Raw genomic sequence first — 13559 nt, forward strand, 5'->3', positions numbered from 1 at the left:
GGAAAAAATGTGCAGCTCTTCATATGTTGTAGAAGAAGAGGAAAGGGATGATTGGGGGTGGATACAACTGAGGAAGCTCAAAGGTGCAGAACAGATAAAAAGGAAAACCAGACCAAACTCAACTGACACCACAGAGGAAGCATATAAACCATCCCTAGCCAAAGCGGAATTCTTCTGTAAATATCTCTTTCATCCAATTGTTGTATAGTGTGGATTAAGTCTGGTGTTTCTTTGTTGATTTTCTTTCTGGAAGATCCGTCCAAGGCTGAAAGTGATGTGCTGAAGTCTCCAGCAATTAATGTATTGGGGTCTAGCTCTCTTTACTCCTAATAAATGTTTACTTTATGTATCTGAGTGTGCCCATGTTGAGTGCAAATATATTGAAAATTGTTATAGTCTCTTCCTGAATGGACCCCTTTATCATTATATAGTGACCTTCTTTGTCTCTTCTTAAAGTTTTGGTCTTGAAATATATTTTATCTGATATAAGTATAGTGACGCCTGCTCTTTTTTGGTTTCTATTAATAAGGAATATCTTCTTCCATCCCTTCATTTTCAGTCTACGTGTGTCTTTATAGGTGAAGTGTGTTTCTTGTAGGCAACAGATCATTGAGTCTTGTTTATTTTCTTCCATTTAGCAACTCTATGTCTTTTGATTGCAGAGTTTAGTCCATTTATATTCAGTGTTATTACTGATAAGTAATGACTTATTCCTGCCATTTTGTTATTCCTTTTTTGGTTGTTTTGTGGTCTTCTCTCCCTTCTTTCTTTCCTTCCTGCCTTCCTTTTAGTTAAGATGATTTTCTCTAGTGATATGATTTAGTTTCTTTTTATTTTTTACATACTCATTGTATGTTTTTTGGTTTGGAGTTGGTGTGAGGCTTGCACATACTATCTATGCTGATAGCACTGTCTGCATAAATGAGCAACCAAATAAGCAAACAACCAAAAAACTAATAAAACCTCCATACCTTGTCTTCAGCTCCCACTTTTTAACTTTTTGTAACTTTTTCTTATTTCTATTTATATCTTATTGTACTATGTCTTGAAAAGTTGTTGTTGTCATTTTGGATTGGTTCACCATTTAGCCTTTCTACTAGAATAAGAGTGGTTTATGAAATACAATTACGTTATTATAATATTCCATTTTTCCATGTACTTACTATTACCAATAAGTTTTCTACCCAAAGATGACTTCTTATTGCTTGCTAACATGCTTTTCTTTCTGATTGAAGTACTCCCTTTAGCATTTCTTGAAGAACAGGTCTGGTATTGATGAAATGCCTTAGCTTTTCGTTGTCTGGAAAAGTGTTTTTATTTCCTTCATGTCTGAAGAGTATTTTTGCCAGATATACTACTCTAAGATAAAATTTTTTTTGCTTTAGCACTTTAAATAAGCCATGCCACTCTTCTCTTGGCCTGCAAGAATTTCCATTGAGAAGTTTGCTACCAGACCTACTGGAGCGCCAATGTATGCTATTTCTTTTCTCTTGCTTCTTTTAGGATCCTTTTTTTTTAAATCCTCGATCTTTGGGAATTTGATGGTTAAATGCCTTGAGGTAGTCTTCTTTGGTTTAAATCTGTTTGGTGTTCTATAGCCTTCTTGTATCTGGCTATTGATATCTCTCTCTGGGTTTGGAAAATTATCTGTTGTTATCATCCCTTTGAATAAACTCTCTACTACCCTTATCTCTTTCTCTACCTCCTCTTTAAGGCCAATAACTCTTAGTTTTGCCCTTCTGAGGCTATTTTCTATAGATCTTGCAGGTGTGCTCCATTGTTTTTAATTTTTTTTATTTCTGTCTCCTCTGCCTGTGTGTTTTCGAATAGCCTGTCTTCAAGTTCACTAATTATTTCTTCTGCTTGATCAATTCTGCTATTAAAAGATTATGATCCATTCTCCAGCATGCTTTTTTCAGCTCCAGACTTTCTGCTCAATTCTTTTATTTCAATCTCTCTTTTAAACGTATCTGACAGAATTCTTAATTTCTTATCTGTGTTATCTTGATCTTCTGTGAGTTCCCTTAAAACAGTTATTTTGAATTCTGTGTCTGAAAGGTCACTTTCTCTTTTTCTAGAATTAGTTCCTGGTGCCTTATGTACTTCATTTGATGAGGTCATGTTTTCCTGCATGGTCTTGTTACTTGTGGATGTTCATCTGTGTCTGCGCATTGAAGAATTGGGTATTTATTGGAGTCTTTGCAGTCTGGGTTTGTTGTACCCATTCTTCCTGGGAAGCTTTACAGATATTTGAAAAGACTTGAGTGTTGTCATCTATGCCATCTATTTCTGCCTTAGGTCATACCCCAAGGCCAGTAATGCTGTGGTTCTCACAGACTCACATAGGTACCACCTTGATGGTCTTGGACAAGATCTGGATGAGTTCGGTGGATTACCAGGCAGAGACACTTGTTTTCCTTGCTTACTTTCTTCCAAACAAACAAGTGGAGTGTATTTCTGTATTTTGAGCCACCTGAAGCTGGAGGCGGAGTGAGACTAGCACCCCTGTGTCCATCACCATTATGACTCTGCTGGGTCAGACTTGAGGCCAGGATAGCACTGGGTCCCATGCAAGGCCTGCTGTAACCACTCCCTGGCTACTGCTTATTTCTGCTATTATTAGAGGCCCTAGGACTCTACATATAGTAGGCAGCAAATCCAGCCAGGCCTGTGTCCTTCTCTTCAGGGTGGCAAGTTCCCCTAGACACTGGGTGGGTCCAGAGGTGCCAATCAGAACCCAGGGACTAGAGTTCAAAAACTTAGAAGTGTTCTACTGTACTGCAGCTGAGCTGGCACTCGAACCACAAAATGCAGGTTTTTGTATATTGCCCACCCTTTCCAAAAGCAGAGGAGCCAAACTCCACAGCCACTGCCACCACAGTTCCATGCGGATTACTGCCAGATCACTGCTCATGACCGCTTAAGGCCTAAGAGCTTTTTAGTCAGCTTGTGATGAATGCTACATGGCCTGGCACTCATCCTTAACCTAAGCACTCAGCTGGTAGTTGCAGTCCTTGCGGCCTAGACTGCATTTCAAGTTTATTTAGAACCCCAGAGGACTTTAGCCTGCAGTGGCAAGATTTGCAGGAACTCAAGTTCCAAGTGCTGGGAATGGCAATTACCCTTTAGCTAGTTTATATGCTCCCTCTGTGGTGTCAGTTGAGTTTGGTCTGGTTTTCCTTTCTGCTATAACAAGACAGCACTTAGTTCAATGCCTAACAGTTGATTTACACTCCCTCTCCCCAGTGCACAGAAATGCTCTCTGCACCATGTTGCCACTGCCGGGGAATGGGTTAGGAGTGGCATCGGCTATTCAAGACAGTTTTTTTTTTTCTACCTCTTCAGTGCCTCTTACGTGTAGATAGTTGTTAAATTGGTATCCTTGCAGGGGAGACAATCAGTGGAACCTTCTCTTTCACTATCTTGCCCTACTCCCTATTCTATGTCACGTTCGTTTCAGACATATTTCAGAGTCCTTTCCTGAACAGCCAATGATAACCTCTTTTTCAAAAAGGTCCACATCTTACATCTCTTTCAATATATGTGAAATCTTGGAGATGAGCCAAGCTAGAAGCAATGTTACCACAGACTCTAAACCATGAAGAAGGTACCGTTGAGTTTTCTTGTGAAAAATCATGGGAAATGGTGTCTGTACTTCTTAATTTGTTCTCTAATGTCATGAAAAAGAACTTTGGTCAGAATAAGAGGGCCCATGGCTTTTACATCCAGTCTTTATGCATCAGAAACACTTTCTTTATCAGATGAGTCAATAATACCTTCTTCTTTTTCTTAAAAAAAAAAAAAATCAAATAGGATATTGATCTGCTCCTCAGAAGTTCTTTCGAATTCATCACTGAAAGAACACTTGCATGATCACTGATTTTATCTGTTCTATACCTTTGAGCTTCCTCAGTCGTATCCACCCCCAGTCATCCCTTTCATCTTCTTCCACAGCATACGAAGAGGATTCACTTCATCTGGTGGTGGCGGTGATGGTGCTTTCTCACTGCTGGGTATGGAGTCATTGCCTTGTTACTGCTCTTTCTACTTTTCTTTCTTTCTTTTTTTTTTTTTTTGACAAATCCACATTTATTGATTGATTTTTCATTAGTTTAAATCCTTGAGGGGTACAGTATCACTCGGATTCTGTGTCCAATGGCCTTAGCAGGAAGATTGCTTCGGAATTTGGCAGGAACCATGCCACTGTTTCCATGGGCCCGAGTTACCTTTCCCCAGATGACTCTGGTTTTATTTGGTTTGCCGCCTGGAGTCACTGTGTTGTTCTTTGCTTTGTATACATAAGCGCATCTCTTGCCCAAACAGAATTCTGTTTCATCTCGGGCATAAACACCTTCAATTTTAAGAAGAGCTGTGTGCTCCCTTTGGTTCCATAGACCCTGCTTATAGCCGGCAAAAATGGCCTTGGACCACAGCCTTCCAGACATAGTTCCTTTTAGAAGTCCCGTTCCCAGCAGGCCTCCACGGGAACCAAGATGGCGGGAAGAGCTGCTCTTTCTATTTTTCTTTTACTGTTCTTTCTCTTCTGTACCACTCACTATTTTCAGATGGATTTTTGAGAATAAATGTGCAGAGTTTATGATATGTATGAAGCATGTCTCTATAGAAACTGGCTTTACAAAAATTACCTATGCTTTGCTTTTTTGGGTTGATGTGCAGATGCATTTCAGGATTCTCACTCTGGACTGAGAACACGTTTTTAAATGAATCCATCCAACATGTCTTGCAGTTTATTTGCCTCATGAGATCCACTGATAATGTAATGGTCATTCTTGCCACCACAGTACTTGTGCTTCTAACTTACAAACAAAATATTTGGTGGGATGCACAGGAGGCCAATTGGGCCCTTTGCAATGTCAACTATGTTGACTGTAACTGTCTTAATTCCATTTCCTTTGTCCTCAACCTTAGCAGTCAAATGGGGCATATTTGGACACACTGTGGTTGACGTTGACAGATTTTTGGCTTATTAGTGGCCTTATCTACAAGATGGACAGATCTTTGCAACTTTTTGGTATCTTTTGTCTGCAGAAGGCATGACAAATGACTACAAGAGTTCTCCATCTTTGATATGATGAAGTGCTTGCCACTGAGGCTGTAAGCTTCTTGCTTGTGTGCTGTTTCCCCAACACAGGTGCTAATGGCTATGCCTCAGCTTGTTTTTAACAAATACAAACAAATCCAATGCTGTTTACTAGGGACTGGGATGGAGTAAGGTGTAGCATAAATCTGAGTCCCAGTCCCAGAAAGCAGAAGTGGCAGCAGCAAGAGCCAAGGGCCACTACAGAAAAGTGGGGAGGAGCTGTCCCTGCAATGTCCAGGGTCCATACCTATGGCAGCCACAGGCTAGAAACCAGACAGGAAGAGATTTACCATGAGCTGGGAGAGTTGGGGGAGTGCTTTCTCCATCAGCAGCAGCTCACAAGGTTCAGGACATAGAAAGGGCTGGGCATGGGGTACGTGGTCCACTCTTCCGCTTGTCTCCATTGATCTCTGGTTTTCTATGTGAACAATATGATTTACAAGGAAGATGGTTTTATCATATTTCAAGATTATATACCATTTACTTCAATTTCCTTTATTTTGTTATTTACTTACATTTCTTTACTCTTGTATATTAATATAAATACTGAGCATGCCTCTGGTTCCCAATATAAATTGAAATGGTACTCGTATTTTGCCATTTTAGAATTACATTATTATTTTTTTGAAAATAGTGTTTGTTTAAAGTCATTCAATTCCATTTCTAGTATAGTTTTTCTTAGAAATATCTATCAATTATTTTTCTTTCATCATCTATTGAGATGATCTTAATGCTTTTCTCTTTTAAAATGGGGACTCTAACCATTGAGTTTTCCGAGAATGAATCTCTTTTATTATTGCATTTATTTGCTTAGGGTGTATTTTTCTTGTGTTTAGTGAATTGTCTTTGCAAATACATTATCTAGATGTTTTTCCATTTCCATTCATATGTAATATTTTGTACCATTTAATGAGGGTTTAGTATTAATGCTTTGCTAAATTAATAAAAATGAACCATTCAGAGTTCCATTTTGGCTCCCTGTCGTCTGGAATTATTTTTAAACTCATTAAAATTTAATAATATGTTCTGTAAAGGTTAGCTAGAACTCAGCTATGAAAATGATCTTATTGCTTGTATAACATTAGCTGATAATCACCTTTCTGATATGATAATTCATCTATTCAAGCTTAACACTCCTAGAGTTGTTTTTTATCTGCTTTTAAATTTCATTCAAAAATATTCTTTCCCCTTGGTCCTTAAATTGATTGGCAAAAATTGAATGATGTATTATTCTTTTTTCAATCTCTTCTGTAGTTGTGGTTATTTTTCATTACTAATATTGTAGTTTCACTTGGTTTCTTTTTCACTTACTGAAAATTGAGAGCCATCTCTTTCATTTGTATTCCTAAAAGTTCACCTTTTGGTTATGTTTATTTCTTTCATTGGTTTTACTATTTCCTCAGTTTTTCATTGTAAATAACATTTTAAAATATTTTAAGACAAGTGTTTTTATTTTCTTTTTCTTCTTTCTTCTTCTTCTTCTTCTTTTTTTTTTTTTTTTCTGAGACAGAGTTTCGCTCTTGCTGCCCAGGCTGGAGTACAATGACACAACCTTGACTCACCGCAACCTCCGCCTTCCAGGTTCAAGCTATTCTGCCTTAGCGCATTACAGGCATGCGCTACTACACCCGGCTAATTTTGTATTTTTAGTAGAGACAGGGTTTTTCCATGTTGGTCAGGCTGGTCTCAAACTCCCGACCTCAGGTGATCTGCTCACTTCGGCCTCCCAAACTGCTGGGATTACAGGCGTGAGCGACCGTGCCCAGTGTGTTTTTCTTATTTCTTAACAGAAATACCAGGTTTAAATGTGAGCCCTTCGACTTTAAATAAGAGTATTGCTCTGTTTCTCTTTATCCATGCCATGAAGTGTCCTTTTAAGCCATTTCTCCATATTTTTTTATTTTCTCTTTTTTGAAAAATGTGCTTAATTTCTAATATGTTTTTGTTATGTTTTACATATTTACTTCTATTTTTGTTGGGATGTAATTAAAGAATATGAACTATGCACTCAGTTTTTTAAAATATTAAACTTTTATTTGTGTCTAATACATGATCATTTTTGTAAACATTCCTATGTACAGCTGAATAAAATCTATATTTTCTGTTTGGGGTATGTAAAGGTGTACTACCTAATGCTATCATATTATTGCACCCCAAAGCCTAAAATAGTGTAATACACTGTAAGAACTTAGTGGATACATAAATTCTGCTGATTTCTTTATTTTTTGGTCAACCAAATTGGTCAAAATCTGAATCACATTATGGCAGAGTGCTATTTGTCCTCTAATATCTATTATCTTTTTTGCTGGGCACATGGCCTCCAAGATAAAATCCAAATGCCCTAGCCTCCCTTGGAGTTATGTGAGGCCATTACATTTTGTACAGTAAGATGTCAGTAAAAAACATGTGAGGAAATTCTGTGCCATTTTCTTAGAAATAAGTTGCTTTCCTTCTGTACTTTCTCCCTTCCCAAGTGATTAGTTTAGAAGAACTTTGTGGTGGTGAGACAGCTTCTGGCATGCAATCCAGAGACTTCAAAGGTCGTAGAAGAAGCCCACAATACAGGTTTACTTTCAGAAGCAGAGGTAACATCTACCCCATACAGTTTACCAACAAAACCCTTTTTGAAAATTGTAGCAAAAAACAAATAACAGGGAACTCTCAGTTTCCAAAGCAGCAGATAAAAAGCTCAGAAATCACCACTCCTTCCAAACAACAAGTAAAAAGCTGAATAAAATGAAAAATCAACAACTCTAACACTTCTTAGATCTTCAAGAAAGAAGAGGTACAGGATAAACCCATGCTCCCAAAATTGGAGAGAGAGAGAGACAGATACAAAAAAAACAGATCTTGTATGCAGAAACAGAAACCTCTATGGGAACAGGCTCTGGGACAGAAAAACCTGGACTGTAATTGATGAATTGCTGAAGGCTCATTGTGGACAAGTCTGAGAGTAAACGCTTCAGGGGGACTTGATAATCAGTCCCCCCATCCCCCCCCCCACATACTTTTGTGTATTTTATTGTCTGGAAATCCACCAGGCTTTCTGAGTGAATTTCAGAGAAAACCCACCCTTCTGCTTTTGGAAACGGGGGAAAGGGCAGCGGGTGGAGAAACAATTTTGAAATACCACAGAGCAGTCTGTTCTTCACAGTATATTGTGCTCTCAGGAGAAGCTATGTAACCAGAGCCTAACTTGCTGGGTTTTATAAGAATCAGCTGGTCTAAATCAAAGGAAATACCCAACTCCAATCAAATTTATCATCCTAGGTGACAGCAGAAAAATATCTAACTCCAGCCCCCTCAACTCATTATGTTTCACCTAAAAAGAGGATGTGGGTTACAAAAAGTATTCATGAAGTTCACAGTGCAGAGGCACAGGTTCACCAAAATAATGAAATCTAACCATAGGACTATAGGACAATTCCCACCCCCAACATCTTATCACCACATTACCAAAGCCTTATTTACAGCAGTTTGTTATATACAGTGCATCAAGCAAAAATTGCAAGGCATACTAGAATGCAAAAATCAACCAATCAGGTTGAAGAATTTTAAGACTGATAATTTAAAACAACTGCAATTTATATGCTATAAATACTAATGGACAAAACTGACAGCATGCAGGAACATATGAGTGGAGTTTTTAGCATTTTCCAGGTATACAATCATATCTTCAGCAAAGAGAGATAGTTTGACTTCTTCTTTTCCTACTTGGATGTCTTTTCTTTCTTTCTCTTGCCTGATTGCTCTGGCTAGGACTTCTTGTATTATGTTAAATGAGAGTAATGAGAGTGAGCATTCTTTTCTTGTTCTGGATGCCAAAGGAAATAATTTCAGCTTTTGTCCGTTCATTATGATGCTTGTGCTGAGTTTGACACAGATGGCTGTCATTATTTTGAGATGTGTTCCTTTGATGTCTAGTCTGTTGAGGGTTTTTTATCATGATGGGAAGTTGGATTTCATCAAAAGCCTTTTTCATATCTATTGATATGATCATATGGATTTTGCTTTTAAATCTGTTTATGTGGTGAATCACATTCAGTGATTTGCATATGTTAAATGAGCCTTGGATCTCAGGAATACAGCCTACTTGGGATGGTGAATTAACTTTTTGATGTGTTGCTGGATTCAGCTTGCTAGTATTTTGTTAAGCACTTCTGCATCTATATTCACCAGGGATATTGGCTGAATGTTTTCTTTCCTCATTGTGTCTGCCAGATTTTGGTATCAGGTTGATGCTGGCTTCGTAAGATGAGTTAGAAAGGAGCCCTTTTGTGGATGTCCTCTGTCACCATTGCTATTCAACACAGTATTGGAGGTTCTGGCCAGGGCAATCAGGCAAAAGAAAGAAATAAAGCATATTCAGTTAGGAAAAGAGGAAGTCAAATTGTCCCTGTTTGTAGACGACATGATTGTTTATTTAGAAAACCCCACTGTCTCAGCCCAAAATCTCCTTAAGCTGATAAGCAACTTCAACAAAGTCTCAGTATACAAAATCAATATGCAAAAATCACAAGCATTCATATACACCAATAACAGACAAACAGAGAGCCAAATCATGAATGAACTCTCATTCAGAATTGCTATGAAGAGAATACAGTACCTAGGAATACAACTTACAAGGGATGTGAAGCACCTCTTCAAGGACAACTGCAAACCACTGCTCAAAGAAATAAAGGAGGACACAAAACAAATGAAAACACATTCCATGTTCATGGATAGGAAGAATCAATATTGTGAAAATGGCCATACTGCCCAAAGTAATTTACAGGTTCAATGCTATCCCCATCAAGCTACCATTGACTTTCTTCACAGAATTGGAAAAAAACTACTTTAAATTTCATAATGAACCAAAAAAGAGTCCACATAGCCAAGACAATCTTAAGCAAAAAGAATAAAGCTGAAGGTATCATGCTACCTGACTTCAAACTACACTATAAAGCTACAATAACCAAAACAGCATGGTACTGATACCAAAACAGATATATAGCGCAATAGAACAAAATAGAGGCCTCAGAAACAATGCCACACATCTACAACCATCTGATCTTTGACAAACCTGACAAAAACAAGAAATGGGGAAAGGATTCCCTATTTAATAAATGGTGTTGGGAAAATGGGCTAGCCATATACAGAAAACTGAAACTGGACCCCTTCCTTATGCCTTATACAAAAATTAACTAAAGATGGATTAAAGACTTAAGCATAAAATCTAAAACCATAAAAATCCTAGAAGAAAACCTAGGCAATACCATTCAGAACATAGGCATGAACAAAGACTTCATGACTAAAATACCAAAAGCAATGGCAATATTGACAAATGGGATCTAATTAAACTAAAGCGCTTCTGTACAGCAAAAGAAACTATCATCAGAGTGAACAGGCAACCTACAGACTGGGAGAAAATTTTTGCAATCTATCCATCTGACAAAGGGCTAATATTCAGTATTTACAAAGAACTTAAACAAATTTACAACAAAAGAACAAAAAACCCCATCAAAAAGTGGAAAAAAGGATATGAACAGAAACTTCTCAAAAGAAGACATTTAAGCAGTCAAAAAACGTATGAAAAAAAGCTCATCATCACTGGTAATTAGAGAAACGCAAATCAGGCCGGGCGCGGTGGCTCAAGCCTGTAATCCCAGCACTTTGGGAGGCCGAGGCGGGTGGATCACGACATCTGGAGATCGAGACCATCCTGGCTAACCCGGTGAAACCCCGTCTCTACTAAAAATACAAAAAATTAGCCGGGCGTGGTGGCGGGCGCCTGTAGTCCCAGCTACTCGGGAGGCTGAGGCAGGAGAATGGCGTCAACCCAGGAGGCGGAGCTTGCAGTGAGCCAAGATCAGGCCACCGCACTGCAGCCTGGGCGACAGAGCGAGACTCCATTTCAAAAAAAAAAAAGAGAAACGCAAATCAAAACCACAGTGAGATACCATCTCATGTCAGTTAGAATGGCGATCATCAGAAAGTCAGGAAACAACAGATGCTGGAGAGGATGTGGAGAAATAGGAATGCTTTTACACTGTTGGTGGGAGTGTAAATTCATTCAACCATTGTGGAAGAGTGTGGAGATTCCTCAAGGATCTATAACCAGAAAATATCATTTGACTCAGCAATCCCATTCCTGGGTATATACCCAAAGGATTATAAATCATTCTGCTATAAAGACATAGGCACATGCATGTTTACTGCAGCACTGTTCACAATAGCAAAGACTTGGAACCAACCCAAATGCCCATCAGTAATAGACTGGATAAGAAAATGTGGCACATATACACCATGGAATACAATGCAGCCATAAAAAAGGATGAGTTCATGTCCTTTGCAGGGGCATGGATGAAGCTGGAAACTATAATTCTCAGCAAACTAACACAAGAATAGAAAAACCAAACACTGCATGTTCTCACTCACAAGTGGGAGTTGAACAATAAGAACACATGGACACGGGGAGGGGAACATTACACACTGGGGCCTATTGAGGGGTGAGGGGCTAGGGGAGGGATAGCATTAGGAGAAATACCTAATGTAGATGATGGGTTGATGGTGCAGCAGACTATCATGGCACGTGTATACCTATGTAACAAACCTGCATGTTCTGCACATGTATCCCAGAACTTAAAGTATAATAAAAAAAAAAAAAAAAAGAAAGAAAGGAGTGTCCTTTGCAACTATCTTTGATATAGTTTCATTAGGATTGGTCCCAATTCTTCTTTTAATATCTGATTGAATTTGGCTGTAAATCCATCTGGTCCAGGGCTTGTTTTGGTTGCTATTTTCATTACTGACTCAATTTCAGACCTTGTTATTATACTTTTCAGGCTTTTAGTTGATGAACAACTGGAAAGTTTCAGAATACAAAATCAATGTACAAAAATTAGTAGCATTTCTATACACCAATAACATTCAGGCTGAGAGTCAAATAAAGAACACTATCCCATTTACAGCAGCTACATGAAATTGAAGTGCCTAGGCATACAGCAAACTGAAGAGGAAAGCTACAAAACACTGCTGAAAGAAATCAGATGATCAAAAAAAAAAGGAAAAGCATTCCATGGGTCATGGATTGAAATAATCAATATCATAAAATGGCCATACTACCTACGTTAGGTTGTTCTTTCGCTGCTTTAAATACCTGAAGCTGAGTAGCTTATAAGAAAAAGATTTAGTTGCTCATGGTTCTGCAGGTAATACAGGAAGCATAGTGGCATCTGCTTCTGGAGAAGCCTCAGGAAGCTTCCAGTCTTGGTGGAAGGCAAAGGTAGAGCAGACACATCACATGGCAATAAAGGAAGTAAGAGAGAGAGAGAGAGAGAGACAGAGTTGGGGTGAGGTACCATGCACATTTAAATGACCAGATCTCACAAGAAGTCTATCACAAAGACACCAAGCCATGAGTAATCTGCCTTCATGATGCAAACACCTCCCACCAAGTCCCACCTCCAGAACTGGAAATTACAATGCAACATGAGATTTGGGTTGGGACAAATATCCAAACTGTATCATTTCACCCTGGCCCCTCCCAAATCTCCTGTCCTTCTCACATTGCAAAATGCAGTCATGCCTACCCAAGTCTCCAAATGCCTGAACTCATTCTAGCATTAACGCAAAAGTCCAAAGTCTCCAGGGGTGGCAGTGGCTAAGATGTGGGGAGCAGTATCTGGAGACTGCACAGGACAGTGGGGCCCTAGGACTGGCCCACAAAATAGTTAAGTCCATCTAGGTCTCAGGGGAAGAAAGAAAAAGGCCTGCTAGGCCGGGCACGGTGGCTCACGCCTGTAATCTCAGCATTTTGTTAGGCTGAGGCAGGCAAGGTCATCTGAGGTCAGGAGTTTGAGACCAGCCTGACCAACATGGAGAAACCTTGTCTCTATTAAAAATACAAAATTAGCCGGTCATGGTGGCGCATGCCTGCCATCCCAGCTACTTGGGAGGCTGAGGCAGGAGAATCACTTGAACCCGGGAGGCGGAGATTGTGGTGAGCCGAGATTGTTCCATTGCACTCCAGCCTGGGCAATGAGAGTGAAACTCCGTCTCAAAAAGGAAAAAAAGAAAAGAAAAGAAAAAGGCCTGCTGTGATGGTCTCTGAAATGCTTTTGAGGTCTTTCTCCCATTGCCTTGGCTGTTAGCACTTGGCTCCTTTATACTTAGGCAAAAACATCCAGTGTGTGGTTGCTCCACAGGCTGATTGAATTATTCTGCTAAAAATGGTCTTTTCTACCACATGGCCAGGCTGCAAATTTTCCAAACTTTTATGCTTTGCTTCCATTTTGAATGTAAATTCTAGCTTTAAGTCAAGGATCTAGAACTAGAAATACTGTTTAAGTCAGCAATTCTATTACTGGGCATATACCCAAAGGATTATAAATCATTCTGCTATAGAGACTCATGCACACATATGTTTACTGCAGCACTATTCACAATAGCAAAGGCTTGGAACCAACCCAAACGTCCA

At 39.1% G+C, this 13559-nt stretch overlaps 2 pseudogenes; both read right to left on the reverse strand.

The window, feature by feature from the left end:
- Positions 1-3445: 3445 nt before the first annotated feature.
- Positions 3446-4945, reverse strand: LOC105521004 (annotated as a pseudogene).
- Positions 4082-4505, reverse strand: LOC105520988 (annotated as a pseudogene).
- Positions 4946-13559: the final 8614 nt, after the last annotated feature.

This window comes from Colobus angolensis, unplaced genomic scaffold, assembly GCF_000951035.1.
Source record: "Colobus angolensis palliatus isolate OR3802 unplaced genomic scaffold, Cang.pa_1.0 Scaffold392, whole genome shotgun sequence".
NCBI classification, from domain to species: Eukaryota; Metazoa; Chordata; class Mammalia; order Primates; family Cercopithecidae; genus Colobus; species Colobus angolensis.